At 46.2% G+C, this 8339-nt stretch overlaps 1 protein-coding gene across 5 annotated transcripts in view; it reads left to right on the top strand.

The window, feature by feature from the left end:
* The first annotated feature begins 1188 nt into the window (after nt 1-1188).
* Nucleotides 1189-8339, top strand: part of LOC140218490 (uncharacterized) — an 86536-nt gene continuing 79385 nt past the window's right edge. Inside the window, exon 1 of one of the 5 annotated variants that reach the window (XM_072288222.1) lies at nt 1189-1365. The gene's annotated coding sequence lies outside the window, so the exon portion shown is untranslated. Of the gene's footprint in view, nt 1448-8339 lie in introns of all 5 variants that reach the window. The other 4 variants (XM_072288220.1, XM_072288224.1, XM_072288221.1 and 1 more) reach the window with 4 other exon arrangements.

Raw genomic sequence — 8339 nt, 5'->3', positions numbered from 1 at the left:
AACGCTTTCTTTAGGCGTTGTAGCTCCTTTTTGTAAGCGTCCACGGTTGCCTGCAGCCTCAGATTCCGTGCCTTCCAGGTCCTTTCTTTTTCGCGCCGCTTCTTTCGTTCTAGGAACGTTGATACGGAGCTTCTTCATTCAGCTTGAGCGCAAAATAATCCTAAGGCATAGGCGCCTGGCCCGTCTACTGACTGCGCACCGGTTGGAAAAATGAAGTTCATGCATTTCTCGCTTTTTTATGCCAGAGAAGCAGTATCAGGCAGCTCATCGTTGCAGACTGGATATACTTTATCATGTGATCTGATCACTGGGCCATTTGGGCTCTGGCGCTTGAGCGGGCGTGAATGTTCACGCAAATTTCGAGTGTGTCTGACGACGATGCAGCGCAGGAATGCACTTCCGCAGCTGATACAGGCAGGCTGGCCGGCGTGGCCGCAGAGGAATCGCCCTTTTTTCGTGTGTAACGCTAGCACTCCTCACCTTAGGCTGCTCATTCTTCATGTAGGATGGATAGCGATGACCCGGCATTTTGCTTGAGCATGCGCCTATTCGTGTCGTGGCGAAAGTAACTTTCCATAAAATGAAGGCTCAATACGGACGAATAATCTGAATCTGAACTTGGCTCCCAGTTCTTTTTTGAGATAACTGGCAGCCATCGTTCCTGTAGCTCTTTCTCCGCTGCTATGTCGTGAAAGGACACCCCAGAGTCTTTCTTTCGCTGGCTCGACGTACAAACCAGTACACAACAGCAGCGAATACTGACGTGTAGAACATCACAGGAACATCACCGCTGCAGTAAACAGACGGACCTTCGCCTACCTCTGCCAGAAATCGGCGGGTTAAAACTGTCGTCTCCAAGTTGGCGGAGGCGGGAATTATGGCCCCGGTATGACTCATAATAACAGTTTATCCCAACGTTATTTTTTATTTCGTGCAGAGATTACTTCTTTTGTTGTCATTGCGAGAACATGTAATAACTTATGTTGTTCGTGCTCGCAGACGTCGCAAGCGCAGCGCGAAATGTCCGCAAATCGCCGGCGCGCGGGCGCGGAAGAACGAAGTCTGCAAACGGGTAAAACGGTGGAGCCGCCAAGCGGCATCTCGGCTCAATATCGAAACAGGAGAGGGCAAGGCTGACGCGGCGCTCACGCGACAGGCATAGTAAAGAAGGCACACAAAAAAAGGAGGCACTGGCCCTCGCCGCAAGCGTCGGGTCCGTCCTTGTTGTCGCTTGTAAAGGCGCAGCTTTCATTGCACAACGGGTTGCAACGAGTGCGGGCGCGTGCGAGTTTCCTTAACTGGGAGATTGCCACCGTCGCCGCAATTATCACTTCAGCGCAAGTTTCAGCTGCTCAAACGTTGCCGGTGAGTAGCGGCAAAGCGCTAGTGATCAAGTTTGCTGTACTGCTGTAGACTTTTCCTTCGCGCACGAGTTACTTGGCAAGTGGTGAGTAGCCACTTTCGGCGAGCTAATCCCATACCTGTCTCGATGCATGCGTGACAGAGGTTCCTGTGTTTATTTTCACTTTTCGGGTAGAGCTGCGACAACGTTGCGGATGTAGAGTGTAGTTGGCACTTCCCATAATGATTCTTTTTGCTCTTTCCCACAAACAGTGGAGGCGTACAAAGACAAAGTTCCTAATAATTGTTAAAAAAGTTTGATGCAGGCACTGTAAACACAAATTAGCCCATATGGGCGCTTTAACAGATGACAAGCCATTTTTCCTCCCCAGCCTAATATAAGTACTCCCACGAAAAGAAGTAAAATAAGCTAGTACCATTATTTTATCCCCGACCTCATTTCAAGGGGCATTGCGGTTGTAAAATGGGGGTTTTCAGAAAATAACGGTGGCGCACGGTAGATTGGGAGTGTTGAAATACGCCCATATCTGACACTAGCCAAATAGAGAAAAGACGAACTCCGTCGTGAGCAACAACGCTGTCAGATTCGAAATATCCCGCGCAATGCGTGTCCGCGCTGTTTTTCTGTTCGGAGTAGCCGCGCCTCGGCGCTGTAGAGGACGCCGAAAGTCGAAACTACGCGCGGAGGGGCACAGGACTTCCAAGCGCGCGCGCGCGCGTTTAAAACGACCAAGCAGCAGCCATTACCAGCAACGGCGCATTCTTATACCGTTGTTGATGTCTCGACTCACACTTTTGAACCCTCAAGACTCCACGGTGAGTGACTTTGAACGACCATTGCACGTTCTACGAGTGTGTATGTGTTCTCAGTGGGGAGAAGCGCTGGCATGACTTATTGAAGGCCTCAGTGCAACATGGCGCGACAGTTGGCCGTCCAGAACCATTTTGCACGATCACTGTGTTTATTCGAGCTTTGTCGTATTCGAGGTGACTTGAGTGCTTAGAGTGAAGCGAGAGTACGTAAAAATAATGATTTTAATGAAGGACTTGCCGCGTCTTTAATTGGATGGCTGTGAGCATGCGACACGTTCCCCGAAGCGCGAGCCGCTTCCAGGAAAGTTACGTGCAGTGTGAGGTGAGCTAAGCTTCGCCGCCTAAAGGCTGTTTCACATGCTGCGACTGGAACGACGAAAATTGGTGCAGTCGCACGCGTCGCAATGCGATTTTTAAAGGACCCATTTCACATAATTGCGATTTCAACAATGCGACTGGTGCGACGCCCAGGGTTGCTTACTGCCCGGTTTCGTGTCACACGTACGCTGCATAATCCTTCTATTGTAATGAATAAAACATTTACATTATAATATTATTGACTTTTCTTGATTAGGAGCAAATAATGTGCACGTTTAGTAATTTAAAGACGTGTTACTTAAGGTTTGTTTTGGAGTGCGCAACAGCCGTTTCTGAAGTTCAGTGCGACATGGCGCACGTAAACAGCTGTTCGCATGTGTTTCAGCGCTGTGTGTTGTCTCATCTGCCCTCTATGACCGTTTCGTTCTGCCTGCGCTACAACAATCTACAAGATGACCTATCGACAAGTTCATATAGCTACCCTCACCGCATATGCAGTATCCGGAATTCGGCTGCCACGAAGTCGTCGTGTCAACCCAACAAAATCCTCGCGCTACCCGTCCTCGGCGTCAGCTTCTGGAGAAATGATGTGTGTATATTGCTCGTGATTGCGCATATGCGGTGCCTGCACCTAGCCATATTCTTGGACTAAACGCAACAAGCACCTACCCGAAAGCCGACGTGTGCACCTAAACGAAGCTGCAAGTGTTCTGTGTGATTACTGAACGTGGAATGAAAGTTGTGTTGTGAAATTCAACCTTAGCGCTTAGCCTGGTTCGTCCATCGCCGTGCGTGTGCTGTGAATATATATATGGGAGTCCTCTCTGAATATTTCTAAAGGCGCAAAAGCCGACGCATCAAATGGTTTGTGCAGCTACCGTCACTTCTGTAGAAACCGGTGCGTTGTAACATAGCATTCTAAAAGATAAGGTTTTCGTCCACATTGTTGTCCTGTGTCTCGCGCTGGTAGTATACTCTGAACTTCTAACAAGAAGACCATATCACTACGCGCTATCCTTAATACAGGATCGTAGGCCCACGGCAGGCGCACTTGTCGTAGGGATTTTCAGCTTTCTGCTCAGCCTCGCACGCCGCTCAGGGTTAGCCTGTCTTGTGGAAATAAATATTATTATTATATTATTAATGTTATTAGATATTATGCTTTCTTCACTATAATTTATAGCAATCATCCAGATTTCTTAAGCTAGTCATGCATTTAACCTGTATTAGGTCAACATTGTTACGACATGCATATGGGAGCCATTTCAATCTAGATTGCTCAGCCAGAGAAAGTGCAAATGAAAGTCTAAATGTTTATTCCAATTTGGTATTCCCAAACAGATTATATTGTCAGAATTTTATGCCTGCTTGCATTGCCTGCAATTCAATGTTCAGAGCGGAAAAACCTGATTCCTTTTCTTGCTGTCGAAAGGCTGCTTCAATGTCGATAGCAAGCTATAATTATTCATTTCGAAAGTGTTAAGCAATGACTATATCTCTGAGTTTATCAATGAATTTTTGTTCCACGAACACAATTAAGTTTTCTTTCTCCGTCTCATTGACAGACATGTAATGGAACTGTTCATTTTCATAAGTATCAGGATGCAAATATTCTGAAATTTGTCCTGAGCATTTGTCTGCATGTTATAGTGTGCATGTTTGTATCAAGTTCTAGTGTTGCAGTCGCAGTGATCTACGTATATTTTTATATTGCAAAAAACAATTTTGTTCAACTTTGTTTTCAAATCTAAATGTGGCCATGCAGTAACGACCACATTAATAAGCAAAAAAATTGCAGATTCAGTGTACGTGTTGGAACCTATGCGAAGTGAAGTTTCTTTGGAATCTATGCGAAGTGAAGTTTCTGTCAAGTGGTCAATTAAATGCTGTTAAAGTAGCTGAAATATATACAATTTGTCTTATTTTCAACAATCCAACATGTCATGTTTGGCAAGGTTTGCTTATGCACCGCATAGGTGACAACCTTAATGTCATGTAATGCTTATGCACTGTTCACAAACCATACCGAAATGCAAACGGCAATTAATGTAGGTGTACACTGCGAGACATCAACAGTGACGTTGGTTGAACAAGGAATGGTGCGAGATATATGCAGATGAATGAATGACATGTGCTTATGTACTTATTTATTTATATACCTCGCAAGCTGCAAGGTCAGAGTATTAGGCGAGGGGGCGAAGTAGTTACAAAAAAAGGAGGGCGCAACATTAAGGAAAAAAAACCCATAAAAAAGCAGCACGAATACAATGCACAAACTAGCCCAACGTGTTTCACTGGCACAACATTACACAACATTTAACAAAAAATAACAGAAAAAATTACTGCCCATGGACGCTGTACAGATGGTAAACCAGCGAAGTTGTAATGTGCGTCCCCGGTCTTTATCACTGGGTTAATTCCGACGGTTTATTCAAGTCTTTCTATATTATTGGTTATGTATATGTTTCTTAATGAGGTTACGCACACGTTTGGCTTGGGTTTATCATATTGTTTATTTGGAATGCTACACATTGCGCTTCGCAAGATTACCATCATGTAAAGCGCAATCAATGGTTCGTTGTGTTAATCCAGCGGGTCCATTAAAGTCTTTCTCAATTATGTTACGCATTTGTGCTTTGTAATGTGTTATTCATAGTATTTATGACTCGGTTATGCACTGTAGTTACCGAGAGACACACCGGGGCTGCACATTTAATTAAATACAGGGACACATTTTTAAACCTATTGGGAAATCGGAGAGAGACTGCTGCACGCGCGCTTTGCTGCTAGAGAGAAACGACGCCCCTATCGGTGTAGCCAATGGCACACCACACATTTGCTGCAAGATAATTGCGACATCATAAATTTGTCTTAACCCCGTCCCCCTGTGTGTCCCTTCCCTGCAGTAATACGTAGATAAATGTATATGTTTTAAATGCATAAGCATTTCTATGTCTACCCAACTAGAAATTTCTCCGTCTATCATGGAAGACGAATAATGGCTCACACCCCCCTAGACAATGGCTCATACCCCTACACTAGGGTTTTTTTGTGATTGGACCACAAGTGTTTCTCCTAGGTATATACGGCTTCACTGTAAAAAGAATGAACACCTTTCTGCTAGAGACCAAGACGATCATCAGGCATACTAAGAAATGAAAGTTTATTGAACACGCCGATTAAAGGCTGGTTGACAAGCAATAAATCGATGTTACACAAAATGCAGAAGAAAAAACTGACGTGTGTCAATACAGATCCCAACAGGTAACGCGTCCATCTCTTAAAGTGCAACAGAGGCGATGCTGACACAAGATTCTCCCAGTGGCTTTGCATCTACAGCTTCCATAATTTCTCTAGGCAGCCTATCTCCACAGAATGATAGCTTTTCCTCTGCAATGCACTCTAGACATCTGAACGTGGATTGTAGAGGAAGAAGCTAGCATTCTGTGCAGATCAGCTGCCTAGAGAAATTATGGAAGCTGTAGATCTAAAAATGCCGGGAGACTTGTCAGCATAGCCTCAGTTAGAAATGGATGCATTTCCTGTCCGGAAACACACAAATTTTTGCTTCTCCTTTTTGTGTATGTTTGTTTTATTGCTTGTCAGCCAGCATTTATTCGGTGCGTGCATTAACCTTTTGGTTGTTAGATCATCTCGGCTTTCTTGTTCGCCCTACGTGTTCTCTGGTGCCGTTTGCAGCCAGGCTACTTATTTTTTTAGACTGCAACAAGTCACTGTAATGGCCCTTATGATGCTTCTGTGTTCCTTATAAAATCTTTTATTTGGCCTATGTAGCAAGAATGTATAGTGTAAAACAGTAAAAACAGGGTACGCTAACTTCTAATTAAAAGGATTATTGTGAAAATGCAGTGATTTATAAAGATTACCAGAAAGTAGTGCAGCAATAAAACCTGATAAAAACTAATGCTTGATGACACCAAACATAAAAACGGGAAAGGGATAAAATACATGAAAATATACAGGTCCAGGAAAAAAAATGTGATCACCAAATGCGCATGTGGCTATCTTCCAAGAAACTTGTTTTTTTTTTTTCAATGGCATAGAACTGCCAACTATAGTAACGGGCATGTTTACAGTGTACAGTGTTAATGTTTAAATCCAGATAATTGTCTTACTGGGGCAAAAATGTGCTTTATTTTGGGTCAGAAAGTGAATATATTCTATTTGCTACATTTGGTGTCCAATAAATTTTCTTCTCTATCAGTGTGTGTCTCGTGCATTTTTCCTTTCACAAGTAGCAGCTGCACTCGAAGGCGTTTGCTGGCCTCGGAGGCACTGCCGATAACTAGCATTTTCGTGAGGACGACTGTATGACAGCGCAATCTTTGCTAGAAGGGGCTCTGTGCTCAGTGAAAGGGAAAAATGTCGAAGGGCGGCGACGGGTTCATTCACCATTGGACCACGTGTGCTCGTCACTTGGTCAATTCAGCGGTGGCCATGTACCGTCGATTGGGACACGTGTGGCGAGCACGCGGGGAAATGCTTCGTGGCGGGATGCCGCGCCTACGCAGTGGCAGACGGAATACCGGGCGCGTATTTAGAATTGCTTGTAGATACAGCGGGGCGTGCCACTTTTGACGGAGCTCGACGTTTCTGCGCAGGCGCGAGTAAGAGCGGGCGCGAGAGAGAAAATCTGGGGTCTTGCTCCCTTGAATATATGACTCAGCCTAGGCACTACGGAGGAGGTTTGTTAGAGCGCGTTGTATTCCTTTTTCCCCTAGACATGCCGGCATTGCGGAGTACAGTCGAGTTGGTTTATACGCTCCGCCTCTGGCTGCCCGCGCAGTGAGGCAGTGCGCGCGGACGCCGCTTGGTGATCGCTGTGTCTGAAGGGACAATGTTCTGACTGGTGTTTTATAAGTCGCGGGTAGCTATTTTCGTCGCGACGATAGGTTGGATTTTTTACAAGCACAGCTCCAGGAGGGCACATGTAACCGGCAAACGGAGGCCTCAGGAGAGCACCTGAGGTTATATTAAAGCAGGCGGTGCAGGATCTCCGGGGCACCCAAGAGGTAGCGGGGGGATCAAAGCTGGAAGCCGGGCGGCCCGAGGGTTGGGGCCGCAGAGGCCGAAGCGTGCATACCGGGCCTAGGTGTCGGACGCCGGCGTTCGCTCCGAGCAGGCACAACGCCTGCTTGGGTGGCAGCTCACGGACGGCCGAGTTCCCTTGAGCCTTGACCCCAGCGTCCGATACTACGGCCTGCGGTGTTCCGTTTGGTGCTGTGTAACCGCGTCACCTCCGGCAAAAAGCATTTCGCTACGTGCTTGCCGCTCATAAACTGAAATGCCTTTAATTCCTTCACAAAACTCCCATTGTACCTCCCAGTCAAATTGGGGTGAAGTGGGCATATTGCGGTATTCCCGTTGGGTGCCGAAATAATGCCCTCGTCAATGGGAGTTTTATCGTACGCCCTTTCAATTGGAGCAAAAACACGTACAGAAGAGAATGTGCTAGAGGACAAGCGCAAAGCGCCCATCTGGGTGTTTTTCCGTTTACAGAGATAGGACGGCATTAGGACGGATAAATGAGGCATTCGGCAAAATAAGAAAAGCTTGGTGGCGCCACCCACCGCCCCGTTTCAAGGGGTACGCTCATAGCATCCATCCATTCTTTATTCGTTTATGCCATATAGTGTCATACAATAATGAGAGAACTCTGGCGCTAGCGTCTACGGGAGCTGCAAGCGGGGAGGTTCAGCCAGCATGGCAATGATGGGTAGTACACGTATTAACAAAATGCACCCCGAAGACACCCCCACCAAATGGGAAACACACACGTTATAGCGCCTCGCGAAAGGACGCACCATACGCTCTGTCTGGTCCTC

The sequence above is a fragment of the Dermacentor andersoni genome, chromosome 5, assembly GCF_023375885.2.
Source record: "Dermacentor andersoni chromosome 5, qqDerAnde1_hic_scaffold, whole genome shotgun sequence".
NCBI lineage: Eukaryota > Metazoa > Arthropoda > Arachnida > Ixodida > Ixodidae > Dermacentor > Dermacentor andersoni.
Note: the sequence above shows the minus strand (reverse complement) of the source record. Positions and strands in the feature narration are given on the sequence as shown.